This window comes from Hyla sarda, chromosome 1 (genome assembly GCF_029499605.1).
Source record: "Hyla sarda isolate aHylSar1 chromosome 1, aHylSar1.hap1, whole genome shotgun sequence".
Classification (NCBI taxonomy): Eukaryota; Metazoa; Chordata; class Amphibia; order Anura; family Hylidae; genus Hyla; species Hyla sarda.
In genome coordinates this window covers 99,517,808-99,533,504 of record NC_079189.1, presented here as the reverse complement: position 1 = coordinate 99,533,504, position 15,697 = coordinate 99,517,808, and the positions used below count along the sequence as shown (strand labels likewise).

The 15,697-nt window shown below is 45.2% G+C and overlaps 1 protein-coding gene across 4 annotated transcripts in view; it reads left to right on the top strand.

The window, feature by feature from the left end:
* The window catches only part of SGCZ (sarcoglycan zeta), a 1,079,134-nt gene that overhangs the window by 92,737 nt on the left and 970,700 nt on the right, over window positions 1–15,697 (top strand). The window lies entirely within an intron of this gene.

The window sequence follows — 15,697 nt, the reverse complement described above, 5'->3', positions numbered from 1 at the left end:
AAGTTGCTTAGCAACATCTAGAGGGCTACAGTCTGAGACTGTAGCCCTCCAGATGTTACAAAACTCCAACTTCCAGCATTCCCAGACAGCTGTTTGGGCATGCTGGGATTTGCATTTTTGCAACAGCTGGAGGTCTACAGTTTAGAGACCACTGCACAGTGATCTCTATAGTGTCCTTTAGATCTTGCAAAACTATAACTCATAGCATGCCCACACAGCAGTTTGCTGTCTGTACATGCTGGGATTTGTGGTTTTGCAACATCTGGAGGTCCACAGTTTGGAGATCACAGTGCAGTGGTCTCTAACTGTAGCCCTCCAGATGTTGCAAAACTGCAAATCCCAGCATGCCGAAACAGCTGTCTCGGCATGCTGGGAGTTGTAGTTGCATACCTCTAGCTGTTGCATAACTACATCTCCCAGCATGCCCTTCGGTGATCAGTACATGTTGGGAGTTGTAGTTTTGCAACAGCTATAGGCACACTGGTTTGAAAATACTGAGTTAGGTAACAGAACCTAACTGAAGGTTTTCCAACCAGTGTGCCTCCAGTTGTTGCAAAACTACAACTCCCAGCATGCACAGTCTTTCAGTACATGCTGGGAGTTGTAGTTTTGAAACAGCTGGAGGTTTGCCCCCCATGTGAAAGTACAGGGTACATTCACACGGGCAGGTTTACAGTAAGTTTCCTGCTTCAAGTATGAGCTACTGCAAATTTTTTGCCGCAGCGCAAATTTCTAGTGGGAAGCTCACTGTAAACCTCTGCCAGTGTGAATGTACCCTAAATACACTACACTACACGAACACATAATAAAGGGTAAAACACTACATATACACCCCCTTACACTGGCCCCCCAATAAAAATGAAAAACTTCTTGTACGGCAGTGTTTCCAAAACTGAGCCTCCAGCTGTTGCAAAACAACAAACTCCCAGCATTTCCGGACATCCACTGACTGTCCAGGCATGCTGGGAGTTTAGCAACAGCTGGAGACACCCTGTTTGGGAATCACTGGCGTAGAATACCCCTATGTCCACCCCTATGCAATCCGAAATTTAGTCCTCAAATGCGCATGGCGCTCTCTCATTTCGGAGCCCTGTCGTATTTCAGTTTAGGGCCACTTATGGGGTATTTCCATACTCGGGAGAAATTGCACTACAATTTTTTATTTTTTTTCTCCTTTTACCCCTTATGAAAAGGAAAAGTTGGGAGCTACACCAGCCTGTTAGTGTAACAAAATAAAAATAAAAATTACACTGACATGCTGGTGTTGCCCCATACTTTTTCTTTTCACAAGTGTTAAAAGGAAAAAAAGACCCCCAAAATTTGTAACGCAATTTCTCCTGAGTACGGAAATACCCCAGATGTGGGCGTAAAATGCTCTGCGGGTGCACAACAAGGCTCAGGAGTGAGAGCGCACCATGTACATTTGAGACCTAATTTGGTGATTTGCACAGGGGTGGCTGATTTTACAGCGGTTCTGACATAAACGCAAAAAAATAAATACTGACATGTGACCCCATTTTGGAAACTACACCCCTCACAGAACGTAACAAGGTGTATAGTGCGCCTTAACACCCCACAGGTGTTTGATGAATTTTCATTAAATTTGGATGGGAAAATGAAAAAAAAAATCACTAAAATGCTGGTGTTACCCAAAATTTTTCATTTTCACAAGAAAAAATAGGAAAAAAGCCCCCCAAACATTGTAACCCAATTTCTTCTGAGTATATAAATACCCCATATGTGGATGTAAAGTGCTCTGCTGGTGCACTACAATGCTCAGAAGAGAAGGAGCACCAATGGGATTTTGAAGAGAAAATTTGTCCGGAATTGAATGCCACGTGTGTTTACAAAGCCCCCATAGAGCAGGAACAATGGATCCCCCCCCCCACATGTGACCCCATTTTGGAAACTACACCCCTCATGTAATGTAATAAGGGGTGCAGTGAGCATTTACGCCCCACAGGTGTCAGACAGTTTTTTGAAACAGTGGTCCGTTAAAATGAAAATTTTAATTTTCACCGGAGTACCCCATTTTCCACTTAAGGACTCGGCAAACTTTCGTTTTTGCATTTTTGTTTTTTCCTTCTTCCTTTCTAAAAGTCATAACACTTTCAATTTTTCACCTACAGACCTATATAAGAGCTTTTTTTTTGCGTCACCAATTTTACTTTGTAATAAAATTTCTTATTTTATAATATAACCTGCGGCGAAACAAGCAAAACAATTTATTCATGGGGTGAAAAAAATTTATAAAATTTTAACTTTTGGGGGCTTCCGTTTCTACACAGTGTACTTTTCGGTAAAAATGACACCTTTTGTCTTTATTCTGTAAGTCCATGCGGTTACAAGGATACCCAATTTATGTAGGTTTTATTTTATTTTAATACTTAAAAAAATTAAACTACATGCACCAAAATTAGAATGTTTAAAATCAACAGCTTATGACCCCTACAACTTTTTTATTTTGTCTGTGTACAGGATGGTATGAGGGCTATTTTTTTTGCGCCATCATCTGTAGTTTTTATCTGTACCATTTTTGTTTTGATGGGTCTTTTTGATCCCTTTTTATTAATATTGTTATGTATATGAAGTGACCAAAAATGCAAACTTTTGGACTTATTATGGTATTTTTTTACGTGTACACCATCGACTGTGGGGTTAAGCTAACCTTATATTTCAATAGTTCAGACATTTACGCAATACCACATAAAATTATTTTTATTCTTTATTGCATTATTTTATTTAAAGAGTAATTGTCACTTAATAAACCTTTCTAAACTAATTCAGACTATGTTCCCCCCCCCCCCCCCCTGTTTAAGAGCCTTAAAAAGCCAGTGCTGCGATTTCAGACTAAGGCCTATGTGAGTCCGAAATCAATGAAAAAATTTGCGGCCAGGGACCCCTAGTGGCCACATTTTCAAAATGAAAATACACATAAAAGGAAGCATTTTTTTTCTCCATTAAATCCAACTACGAAGTTGTTCTATATACAATCAGCTCTAACATATCACATTTTTTTTGAAGAAAGGTACTCTTTAAAAAAATGGCAAAAGGGGGGTTATTTTAACTTTTCACAGGGAAGGGGTTAATGAACTTTTATTAACTTTTTTTTTTACACTTTTTTTTTTGGCCCCCATAGGGGGCTACAACATGCAATCTTCTGATGGCATACACTGAACAATGCTATGTCAGAGCATAGCATTCATCAGTGTTGCCAGTGCTCTGCTGCTCCTGCCTGCTGATCAGGCACGGAGCAGTAGATCACCGATCGGATGACGGAGAGGCAGGTAAGCACCCTCCTGTCGTCCGATAAGCTGACCGGGACATCGCAACTTTGTCGCGATAGTCCCGATCAGCTCCGCTGAGCTGCCAGGATACTTTCACTTTAGATGCCGCAATCAACTTTGATAGCGGTGTCTAAAGGGTTAATGCGTCCTGGCTGCCATAGCAACCGGGACCCACCAAGTTTAACCCGTTCTCCGCTGGTAAGAATGGTTTAAACCCGGTAAATGGGACCAGAACATTCAGGTACACCCTGCGTCCTTAAGGATTGGGGATGCAGGACATACATGTATACCCTGCGTCCCCAAGAGGTTAAGGGGTTACAGAAAGGAACCACTTAATCTACTTCTAACAGTAAAATGAAAAAAATGTGTTTTGATATTTTCTATGAGGCTTGGACTGCTTAGCAAATTTCTTCTTCATGAAATGCAATTTATGCTATTGAGAACTGAATTATTTTTCCAGAGTAAAAAGACTTTTTTGTTATGTATATAAATGGAGAAATGAACAGTCATGAATGTGAGACATCACGCTGAGCCAAATATTATTTCACATTTACATTTGTTAAGACTTCTGAAGAAATGAATTAACCAAACAGAAGAAAGGCAAATTGTAAGCAAACATGAGAGTCATCTGTATCTGTACATATGCATTTAACACAGTAAATATGCATGTTCAGAACAGTTTACTCAAATTTAAGGGGTGCTCCAGGGAAGTTAAAAAAAAATGCCCCAAAGCCACCAGAATTACCTGTTCTGTATCCCTTGTAGTTATCCATGTGGTTTTGGTAGCTCTTGCGGCCCCCTTTGTCTCCTAAAGGGATACTTCGCCCTAAGCAACGTATCCCCTATCCAAAGCATAGGGAATAAGATGTCTGATCATGGGGGCCCTGCTGCTGGGGACCCCCACAATCTCTCTTGCAGCCCCCCAACTCATCACTGCACAGAGCTAAGTTTGCTCCGTGTGTGATGACTCACGACACAGAGGCTGGAGTATTGTGACATCATGGCTCCGCCCCTCAATGCAAGCCTATGGGAGGGGGAGTGGTGGCCGTCTCCCCTTTAATATTGTTTTTCCTTGCTTGCAGCCCAGACTACAACTCCCAGAAGTCAGTACAGCTATGTGTAATGGCTGCCAGCCAATTGCTTTCACTATCGGTGTGCATGCTGTGTTGTTGTAAACAGTCAGCAGAACACACTACATGTCTTATCTTTTAAACTATCCTTCACCCCAGCAATTAATCCTGATATTTTCTGAATGATTTTCAGTGATTAGATCTACAGCAGGGAAAGAGCAGCGTTATGTGCTGAGTTGTGACTGAGAATTTTCACTGGGCTTCTCTGCCACAAGATCCTCACAAGGGAGAGGGAGTGGAAGGGGAGGTGTGCCTGTGAAGCCAGAAAGGGGTGCCTGTAGTGTTTGTCTTGTAGGAGGGTGGGGGTTAGGTCTCAGTGAGGGGTTCACACAAAGAGAAGCAGGATCTGAATATGATGTCTTCCTTTCACTCCTTGCATGTAAGTGACATCTGAAAGAGGGAAACTGCTCTATATAGTTAAAGAATGATATTTAGACAAGTAAATAGGTTGGTGAGAGGGAAAGGATGGGCTATGGGTTCCCCAGAGTACCCCTTTAAGAAAGCAGTATGTACATGAGTGAGTCAAATTCAAGAGAATGGATGTATACTACAGAGGAAGTTCTGTAGCTCTTTCGAGTCTGATTACAGTGCTCTCTGCTGCCACCTCTGTCTGTGTCACTATTCGTAGTATGTATTTATGCCTTTAATGATAATGAGGAGAATGAGCTCACAGAACAATATTACAAAACAGAAAGTATTATCTTCGGCTTAGTAGCCAAAGAGAAAACAACATCATTTTAAGAGATTTTTAGTCAACATGTGTCCACCCTTACCTTTCGTTAAAGGGGTACTCTGTTGCTAGACATCTTATCCCCTATCCAAAAGATGTCCCCTCCATTCAAGTCAATGGGAGAGATGGAGATACAGCATTTGTGTATCTCTGTATCTCCTACAGAGATATATGGAGGGGGCATGACGGCTACAGCTTCGGGCTGTGGTCGCTAGTAATCTGGCATTAAGCTTTCAAGATCGCTCTGTGCATGTGGATTACTGGGGTGCCGTGCAGGAGATCACGGGGGGTCCGACCACTGGGATAGGGGTTAAGGGGATAAGATGTCTATGAGCAGAGTTCCCCTTTAAGTTTAGCTACGTATTGAACTTTATTGTAAAAGCACAACATCACAAAATGTTATCAGAACTCTCAAAAAGCTTAGTGTTCATAACACTCACTGGGTGTCAAAGACTGTGGCCCTGATTTACCCATTTGTCTGAAGAAAAACTGTATTGCCCATAGCAGCTCAGCCTTTATTTTACATGAGCAGTGTGTGATTGATTGCTATAGGCAACAAAGACAGTTTTTCTTTAGACCCTGCCCTTAGACAGTTTTTGATTATCCCTCCCATCAACTTAAGTGATAACTTAAAAAGCTAAAGTCCTCTCAGCCTATCCAACAAGTGAGTGTTTGACTAAAATTATGAAAATGGCCAGAATAACCTCTTGTCATTCACATCCTAACCAAAGACTGATTTAAGAATGGTCTTGATTCATCAACTTATTTTGTAGTCACCAACACCCTGTATATTTCTGTTCATTATTTGTGTCATGAAAGATAACAGCTCAATTTGTGAATGCTATAACATTGCAAAAAAAAAAAATTGCTTATCAGTATTGCAGCCACTATTTGTGAAATGGCTAATAAAATTATATGTATTGACAAAAAGTTAACTTATACAGGAACAGTTTTGTTGGATGTTACATGGAATTGGCAAATATTTAGGTATTAAAAATGCATTTTATACATTCAGAAAAATCAGATTGCTTCTTTTACTTTTCAGAGGCCTTTTTAAATATTAAAAATTGGATGCTATGGGCAACTGGCAAACATTTCTTATGCACAGGTTTAGATGATTCTCCACAATAAACCTTATCTGCAATAATATAATACATTATCTTAAAGAGGCACTGTTATTGTTAAAAACTTTTCATATATTGCAGGACTCATTATAATATGACATTTCACAATATACACCTGTTAAAATATTTTTTAATTTTTCACCTGAAATTCAAGCTCAAAATAGCCGTGACTAGGGGTCGTCTGTCTTTTAGCCAGACAGATTAGTCTAGATTTTACAGCATACTGGATACTGGCCGTAAAGCATATCGGTATCCAGTATAGGAGATTTCTATTGAGTGTATGCAAAACTACAGATAAAGGATGTGTGGACATGCTGCGAGCTGTAGTTTTACAACAGCTGGAGGCAACACTGCTCTAACACAGCTATTTACAAACATTGCAGCTTCAGTTGTTACTAAACTACAACTCCCATCATGCCGAAATAGTCAAAGCTTTCTCGGACTCCTGAATGACAAAGAAGTTGATCAGACATTCAGGAGTCTTTGAAAGATGAATGACACACATAGTGACAGCTATGCTGATTAACATCCAGCTTTACTAGGAGAAGATAGAACAGATAGAACATGCATTCATAAAAATGCTGTACTTTTATCTAAAAAATCCTTGCACTAATTTTATAAAGATCTATTCTTATATGTATAAATGTTATCCTGTTAGGAAGCACCATAATGTTGTTACGCCGAGCGCTCCGGGTCCCCGCTCCTCCCCGGAGCGCTCGCAACATCCTCGCAATTGCAGCGCCCCGGTCAGACCTGCTGACCGGGTGCGCTGCGATACCTCTCCCAGCCGGGATGCGATTCGCGATGCGGGAGGCGCCCGCTCGCGATGCGCGTCCCGGCTCCCGTACCTGACTCGCTCTCCGTCGGTCTTGTCCCGGCGCGCGCGGCCCCGCTCCTTAGGGCGCGCGCGCGCCGGGTCTCTGCAATTTAAAGGGCCACTGCGCCACTGATTGGCGCAGTTGGCTTAATTAGTGTGTTCACCTGTGCACTCCCTATTTATACCTCACTTCCCCTGCACTCCCTCGCCGGATCTTGTTGCCATTGTGCCAGTGAAAGCGTTTCCATGTGTGTTCCTAGCCTGTGTTCCAGACCTCCTGCCGTTGCCCCTGACTACGATCCTTGCTGCCTGCCCCGACCTTCTGCTACGTCCGACCTTGCTCTTGTCTACTCCCTTGTACCGCGCCTATCTTCAGCAGTCAGAGAGGTTGAGCCGTTGCTGGTGGATACGACCTGGTTGCTACCGCCGCTGCAAGACCATCCCGCTTTGCGGCGGGCTCTGGTGAATACCAGTAGCAACTTATAACCGGTCCACCAGCACGGTCCACGCCAATCCCTCTCTGGCACAGAGGATCCACCTCCTGCCAGCCGGCATCGTGACAGTAGATCCGGCCATGGATCCCGCTGAAGTCCCACTGCCAGTTGTCGCCGACGTCACCACGGTGGCCACCCAGCAGTCGCAACAGATAGCGCAACAAGGCCACCAGCTGTCTCAACTGACCGTGATGCTACAGCAGCTACTACCACAGCTTCAGCAATCATCTCCTCCGCCATCTCCTGCACCTCCTCCGCAGCGAGTGGCCGCTTCTGGCCTACGATTATCCTTGCCGGATAAATTTGATGGGGACTCTAAGTTTTGCCGTGGCTTTCTTTCGCAATGTTCCCTGCACTTGGAGATGATGTCGGACCAGTTTCCTACTGAAAGGTCTAAGGTGGCTTTCGTAGTCAGCCTTCTGTCTGGGAAAGCTCTGTCATGGGCCACACCGCTCTGGGACCGCAATGACCCCGTCACTGCCTCTGTACATTCCTTCTTCACGGAGATTCGAAGTGTCTTTGAGGAACCTGCCCGAGCCTCTTCTGCTGAGACTGCCCTGCTGAACCTGGTCCAGGGTAATTCTTCTGTTGGCCAGTACGCCATCCAATTCCGTGCTCTTGCCTCTGAATTATCCTGGAATAATGAGGCCCTCTGCGCGACCTTTAAAAAAGGCCTATCCAGCAACATTAAAGATGTTCTGGCCGCACGAGAAATTCCTGCTAACCTGCATGAACTTATTCATCTGGCCACCCGCATTGACATGCGTTTTTCCGAAAGGCGTCAGGAGCTCCGCCAGGATATGGACTTTGTTCGCACGAGGCGTTTTTTCTCCCCAGCTCCTCTCTCCTCTGGTCCTCTGCAATCCGTTCCTGTGCCTCCCGCCGTGGAGGCTATGCAAGTTGACCGGTCTCGCTTGACACCTCAAGAGAGGACACGACGCCGCATGGAGAATCTGTGCCTGTACTGTGCCGGTACCGAACACTTCCTGAAGGATTGTCCTATCCGTCCTCCCCGCCTGGAAAGACGTACGCTGACTCCGCACAAAGGTGAGACAGTTCTTGATGTCAACTCTGCTTCTCCACGCCTTACTGTGCCTGTGCGGATATCTTCCTCTACCTTCTCCTTCTCTACTATGGCCTTCTTGGATTCCGGATCTGCAGGAAATTTTATTTTGGCCTCTCTCATCAACAGGTTCAACATCCCGGTGACCAGTCTCGCCAGACCCCTCTACATCAATTGTGTTAACAATGAAAGATTGGACTGTACCGTGCGTTACCGCACGGAACCTCTCCTAATGTGCATCGGACCTCATCACGAAAAAATTGAGTTTTTGGTCCTCTCCAATTGCACTTCCGAAATTCTTCTTGGATTACCGTGGCTTCAACGCCATTACCCAACCCTTGATTGGTCCACAGGAGAAATCAAGAGCTGGGGTACTTCTTGTTTCAAGGACTGTCTTAAACCGGTTCCCAGTACTCCCTGCCGTGACCCTGTGGTTCCCCCTGTAACCGGTCTTCCTAAGGCTTATATGGACTATGCTGACGTGTTTTGCAAAAAGCAAGCTGAGACTTTACCTCCTCACAGGCCTTATGACTGTCCTATTGACCTCCTCCCGGGTACTACTCCACCCCGGGGCAGAATTTATCCTCTGTCTGCTACAGAGACTCTTGCTATGTCTGAATACATCCAGGAAAATTTAAAAAAGGGGTTTATCCGCAAATCCTCCTCTCCTGCCGGAGCTGGATTTTTTTTTTGTGTCCAAAAAAGATGGCTCCCTACGTCCTTGCATTGATTACCGCGGACTTAATAAAATCACGGTAAAGAACCGCTACCCCCTACCTCTTATCTCAGAACTCTTTGATCGCCTTCAAGGTGCCCACATCTTTACCAAACTGGACTTAAGAGGTGCTTATAATCTCATCCGCATCAGGGAGGGGGACGAATGGAAGACTGCATTTAACACCAGAGATGGACACTTTGAGTATCTTGTCATGCCCTTTGGCCTGTGCAACGCCCCTGCCGTCTTTCAAGACTTTGTTAATGAAATTTTTCGTGATCTCTTATATTCCTGTGTTGTGGTTTATCTGGACGATATTCTGATTTTTTCTGCCAACTAAGAAGAACACCGCCAGCATGTCCGCATGGTTCTTCAGAGACTTCGAGACAATCAACTTTATGCCAAAATGGAGAAATGTCTGTTTGAATGTCAATCTCTTCCTTTCCTAGGATACTTGGTCTCTGGCCAGGGATTACAAATGGACCCAGATAAACTCTCTGCCGTCTTAGATTGGCCACGCCCCTCCAGACTCCGTGCTATCCAACGTTTTTTTGGGGTTCGCCAATTATTACAGACAATTTATTCCACACTTTTCCACTATTGTGGCTCCTATCGTGGCTTTAACCAAGAAAAATGCCAATCCCAAGTCCTGGTCTCCCCAAGCGGAAGACGCATTTAAACGTCTCAAGTCTGCCTTTTCTTCTGCTCCCGTGCTCTCCAGACCTGACCCATCTAAACCCTTCCTATTGGAGGTAGATGCCTCCTCAGTGGGAGCTGGAGCTGTCCTTCTACAAAAAAATTCTTCCGGGCATGCTGTTACTTGTGGTTTTTTTTCTAGGACCTTCTCTCCGGCGGAGAGAAACTACTCCATCGGGGATCGAGAACTACTGGCCATTAAATTGGCGCTTGAGGAATGGAGGCATCTGCTGGAGGGATCAAAATTTCCAGTTATCATATACACCGATCACAAGAATCTCTCCTATCTCCAGTCTGCCCAACGGCTGAACCCTCGCCAGGCCAGGTGGTCGTTGTTCTTTGCCCGTTTTAACTTTGAAATTCATTTTCTCCCTGCCGACAAGAACATTAGGGCCGATGCCCTCTCTCGTTCCTCGGATGCCTCGGAAGTAGAGGTCTCTCCGCAACACATCATTCCTCCTGACTGTCTGATCTCCACTTCTCCAGCCTCCATCAGGCAAACTCCTCCAGGGAAGACCTTCGTTTCTCCACGCCAACGTCTCGGGATTCTCAAATGGGGACACTCCTCCCACCTCGCAGGCCATGCGGGCATCAAAAAATCCTTGCAACTCATCTCTCGTTTCTATTGGTGGCCAACTCTGGAGACGGATGTTGTTGATTTTGTGCGGGCCTGTACTCTCTGTGCCCGGGATAAGACTCCTCGCCAGAAGCCTGCTGGTCTCCTTCATCCTCTGCCTGTCCCCGAACAGCCTTGGTCACTGATTGGTATGGACTTTATTACAGACTTACCCCCATCCCGTGGCAACACTGTTGTTTGGGTGGTCGTTGATCGATTTTCCAAGATGGCACATTTTATTCCTCTTCCTGGTCTTCCTTCAGCGCCTCAGTTGGCAAAACAATTTTTTGTACACATTTTTCGTCTTCACGGTTTGCCCACGCAGATCGTCTCGGATAGAGGCGTCCAATTCGTGTCTAAATTCTGGAGGGCCCTCTGTAAACAGCTCAAGATTAAATTAAACTTCTCTTCTTCTTATCATCCCCAATCCAATGGGCAAGTAGAAAGAATTAACCAGGTCCTGGGTGACTATTTACGGCATTTTGTTTCCTCCCGCCAGGATGACTGGGCAGATCTTCTACCATGGGCCGAATTCTCATACAACTTCAGAGTCTCAGAATCTTCTGCCAAGTCCCCATTTTTCGTGGTGTACGGCCGTCACCCTCTTCCCCCCCTCCCTACTCCCTTGCCCTCTGGTTTGCCCGCTGTGGATGAAGTGACTCGTGATCTTTCCACCATATGGAAAGAGACCCAAAATTCTCTTTTACAGGCTTCATCCCGCATGAAAAGGTTTGCCAATAAGAAAAGAAGAACTCCCCCCATTTTTGCTCCCGGAGACAAGGTATGGCTCTCCGCTAAATATGTCCGCTTTCGTGTCCCCAGTTACAAACTGGGACCACGCTATCTTGGTCCTTTCAAAGTCTTGTGCCAGATTAATCCTGTCTCTTACAAACTCCTTCTTCCTCCTTCTCTTCGTATTCCCAATGCCTTCCATGTCTCTCTCCTTAAACTACTCATCATTAACCGCTTCTCTCCCAAACTTGTTTCTCCCACTCCTGTTTCCGGTTCTTCCGACGTCTTCTCCGTGAAGGAGATTCTGGTCTCCAAGACGGTCAGAGGAAAAAAAAATTTCTTGGTGGATTGGGAAGGCTGTGGTCCAGAAGAGAGATCCTGGGAACCTGAGGACAACATCCTAGACAAAAGTCTTGTCCTCAGGTTCTCAGGCTCCAAGAAGAGGGGGAGACCCAAGGGGGGGGGGGGGTACTGTTACGCTGAGCGCTCCGGGTCCCCGCTCCTCCCCGGAGCGCTCGCAACATCCTCGCAATTGCAGCGCTGCGATACCTCTCCCAGCCGGGATGCGATTCGCGATGCGGGAGGCGCCCGCTCGCGATGCGCGTCCCGGCTCCCGTACCTGACTCGCTCTCCGTCGGTCTTGTCCCGGCGCGCGCGGCCCCGCTTCTTAGGGCGCGCGCGCGCCGGGTCTCTGCAATTTAAAGGGCCACTGCGCCACTGATTGGCGCAGTTGGCTTAATTAGTGTGTTCACCTGTGCACTCCCTATTTATACCTCACTTCCCCTGCACTCCCTCGCCGGATCTTGTTGCCATTGTGCCAGTGTAAGCGTTTCCTTGTGTGTTCCTAGCCTGTGTTCCAGACCTCCTGCCGTTGCCCCTGACTACGATCCTTGCTGCCTGCCCCGACCTTCTGCTACGTCCGACCTTGCTCTTGTCTACTCCCTTGTACCGCGCCTATCTTCAGCAGTCAGAGAGGTTGAGCCGTTGCTGGTGGATACGACCTGGTTGCTACCGCCGCTGCAAGACCATCCCGCTTTGCGGTGGGCTCTGGTGAATACCAGTAGCAACTTAGAACCGGTCCACCAGCACGGTCCACGCCAATCCCTCTCTGGCACAGAGGATCCACCTCCTGCCAGCCGAGCGTGACAAATGTCTTCTGATTACTGCAGGCAAGCTCCAAGTATCTTTCTCTGTGTAACATGACACAGCATAAAACCAGAGAGGAAAGGGTTACAGAGTAGAGAGTACTGATTGGCTGACTGCCCAGGCTTGCTCCTGTGAGGGAGACACACTGACACGCCCCCTCCAGCCTGCACAATGAAAAAGTAACTCACCAGCAGATAAATGCTTATATCTCTGGATATATAGGTCCGAGACACATAAAATGATATGCACATGATCAGGATTGGGTCCTGAGTAACATATCACTTTTAGCTTCTACCTACTAGAATGTTATTCCCTTTACCCAGCCCATAACACTGGGTTCAAATATGTCTGGCATCCGGCATAGGTGAACTCAGCCTACATCTCAACAAAACTGATGCCACAACTGATGACAAGTGTCCATTAGTTGTATGGCATCTGGTGTCCATTGTTTTTTGACGTGCAGACAGGAGAAACAGCAAGCTGCGTACCTCTGTCCAGTGCCCTCCGGCATGTCCAACCAACCGGTGGACACTGGATGATTGTAAACTGTCCCATTGAAAGGAATGGAATTAGCTCTATCATCAGTTTCCCTCTGGTGCACGCCGGAGGGAAACTACCGGACGCCTGATATATGTGATCCCAGCATTACTAAATTAACACATTCCAGTATGGTATAAAATAGAAACTCTTTGGAAACACCTTTGTATCTGTTATAGATAAGACTGGTACATATTATTGTTACTTCAAAGGAGATCATATTCTTGAGGATTTTCTTGTCTCCAAGCCATTCAGCCAAAGAGTACTGTGGCCGATGACAGGATATGTTTTCTCTATTTTGTATTGTGACATTAACTTGCTGCATGATGGTATAAAGTGGTTGTGTTTTAAAGGGGTACTCAACTAGAAAACAATTTTTATTTTTTATCAACTGGTGTCAGAAACTGTTTGATGGAACTGTCCAGAGCAGGAGTTAATCCCCATAGTAAACCTGTCTTGCTCCAGACAGTTCCTAAAATGGACAGAGGTGTCAGCAAAGAGATCTGTGGTCAGACAGTATGGAAATTAAAAAAGAAAATAACTTCCTGTAGAGCATATAGCAGCTGATAAGTACTGGAAGGATTAAGATTTTTAAATAGAAGTAATTTACAAATCTGTTTAACTTTCTGGGACCAGTTGATTAAAAAAAAAAATGTTTTCCAGGGAGTACCCCTTTAACACGGCATCCACCTCTTGTATTCTTCCCTAGAACTACCAAGAGTTAATGTTACCTTTCTATCATCACGAACCAATCTGCCTATTTTTATTTGATCTCTGACATCAACAAGGCATATCCGTACATACAACTGCCACTGAATGTTTTCTCTTTTTCTCTCTGTACGTCCCTGAGATGGTTGTGCATACAATTCCCAGTAGATCTATAGTTTCGGAAATACCAACCAACATGTTATGTTCTAAGTCACTCAAATCTATTTTCTTCACATTCTGATGCTCGGCGTTAACGTCTGCACATTGTCTTGACCATGTCTACATACCTAAATGCATTTGCTGCCATGTGATTGGCTAATTAGCTACTTATGTTACCAAGCAATTGAACAGGTGTACCTAATAAATTGTTGTGTGTGTGTATGTGTAAACCTATATATATGGATATATAGAGGAGATGAGATTTTGGATTTCAGCGATTTCCAGGCTTGAAAGAATATAGCTTGTAGCAAACCTTGCGCTACAGTAACTAAATCATTAACTTATCAAAAATGTGTGCACTTTATTATGAAGTTATTGATACATTCATAATCTTTTTTTTACTTTTTATACTCAAGTACCGTGTTTCCCCGAAAATATCGGGGTGGGCTGCAATAAGCCCTACCCCGAAAATAAGACCTAGGTCAGTGGTCTTCAACCTGCGAACCTCCAGATGTTGCAAAACTACAACTCCCAGCATGGCTGTCCGGGCATGCTGGGAGTTGTAGCTTTGCAACAGCTGCAGGTCCGCAGGTTGAAGACCACTGACCTAGACAATGTCCGGGCTGCAAATATAAAAAAACAAACTTAAACTTACCTTCGTCCTCCGTTCCCCGTTGCTAAGGAACCGGCCTCACTGTCCTCCGCTGTTATCGCTGCTTCCTGGTGTTGGGACGTCACAAAGCCTTCAGCCTATCAACGGCCGGAGCAATGTCCCGCCTCTGCCGATGATAGGCTGAGCCCACTGTCATGTAAGAAGCCGGCCGGCTTCTTACATGACAGTCGGCTCAGCCTATCATCGGCCAAGGTAGGACATCGCTGCGGCCGGTGATAGGCTGAAGGCTTTGTGACGTCCCAACACCAGGAAGCAGTGATAACAGCGGAGGGACCATGAGGCCGGTGCCTTAGCAATGGGGGAACGGAGGACGAAGGTACATTAAGTTAAAGTGTGTTTTGTAATACCCTATTTGCAGCCAGGGCACAGGAATAGATACAGCGCAGCGACCGATCATTATTTGGGGGGGGGGAGAGAGAAACTGCGCTTGCGGGTGACAAACGATTATTACCCTGATGTGGGGTGCTGGGCTGATAAACCGGCGGGGGGGGGGGGGGGGAGGGACGTTGGGCTTCAGAGCTGCGCCCATCACATAATAATAATGGGGGGGGGGTGTAAATACCGTGGAACCGCCATGTTGTTTAATGTGCCTACCCTGAAAATAGGCCCTAGTGTGTTTTTTTGTGGCTAAAAGTAATATAAGACCCGGTCCTATTTTCGGAGAAACACGGTATAATGCAGAAGTTGGATAAAACAGCTCTGGCTTAATATAGCAATGTGAAAGAAGAGATCAATTTAAAAAAGCCTAATGTGTGTTCTGTAAAGCATATGCATCATATGTGATAAGTTTATAGACACAAATAAGCTGTTGCAGCTGCCAAGCTTCCCAATATATAGATTTAGCCACTTGAAATCCTAATGGAGAGAAAACTGTTTACCTGAAATAACTAAATTCCAGATTCATATTTAAAATAATGCTGATGTAAGCAGGAGGTTTAGTGAGTGTTAAGTTCAATTCTAAGTATTTATATTAACTTGTAAGCTGCCATTTTTGCTGGTTCACTTTGTACAGGTTGTGCTACAGTTGGTAAATAATGTAATGCACTGATATATGTCTTAAGCGAAGGTAT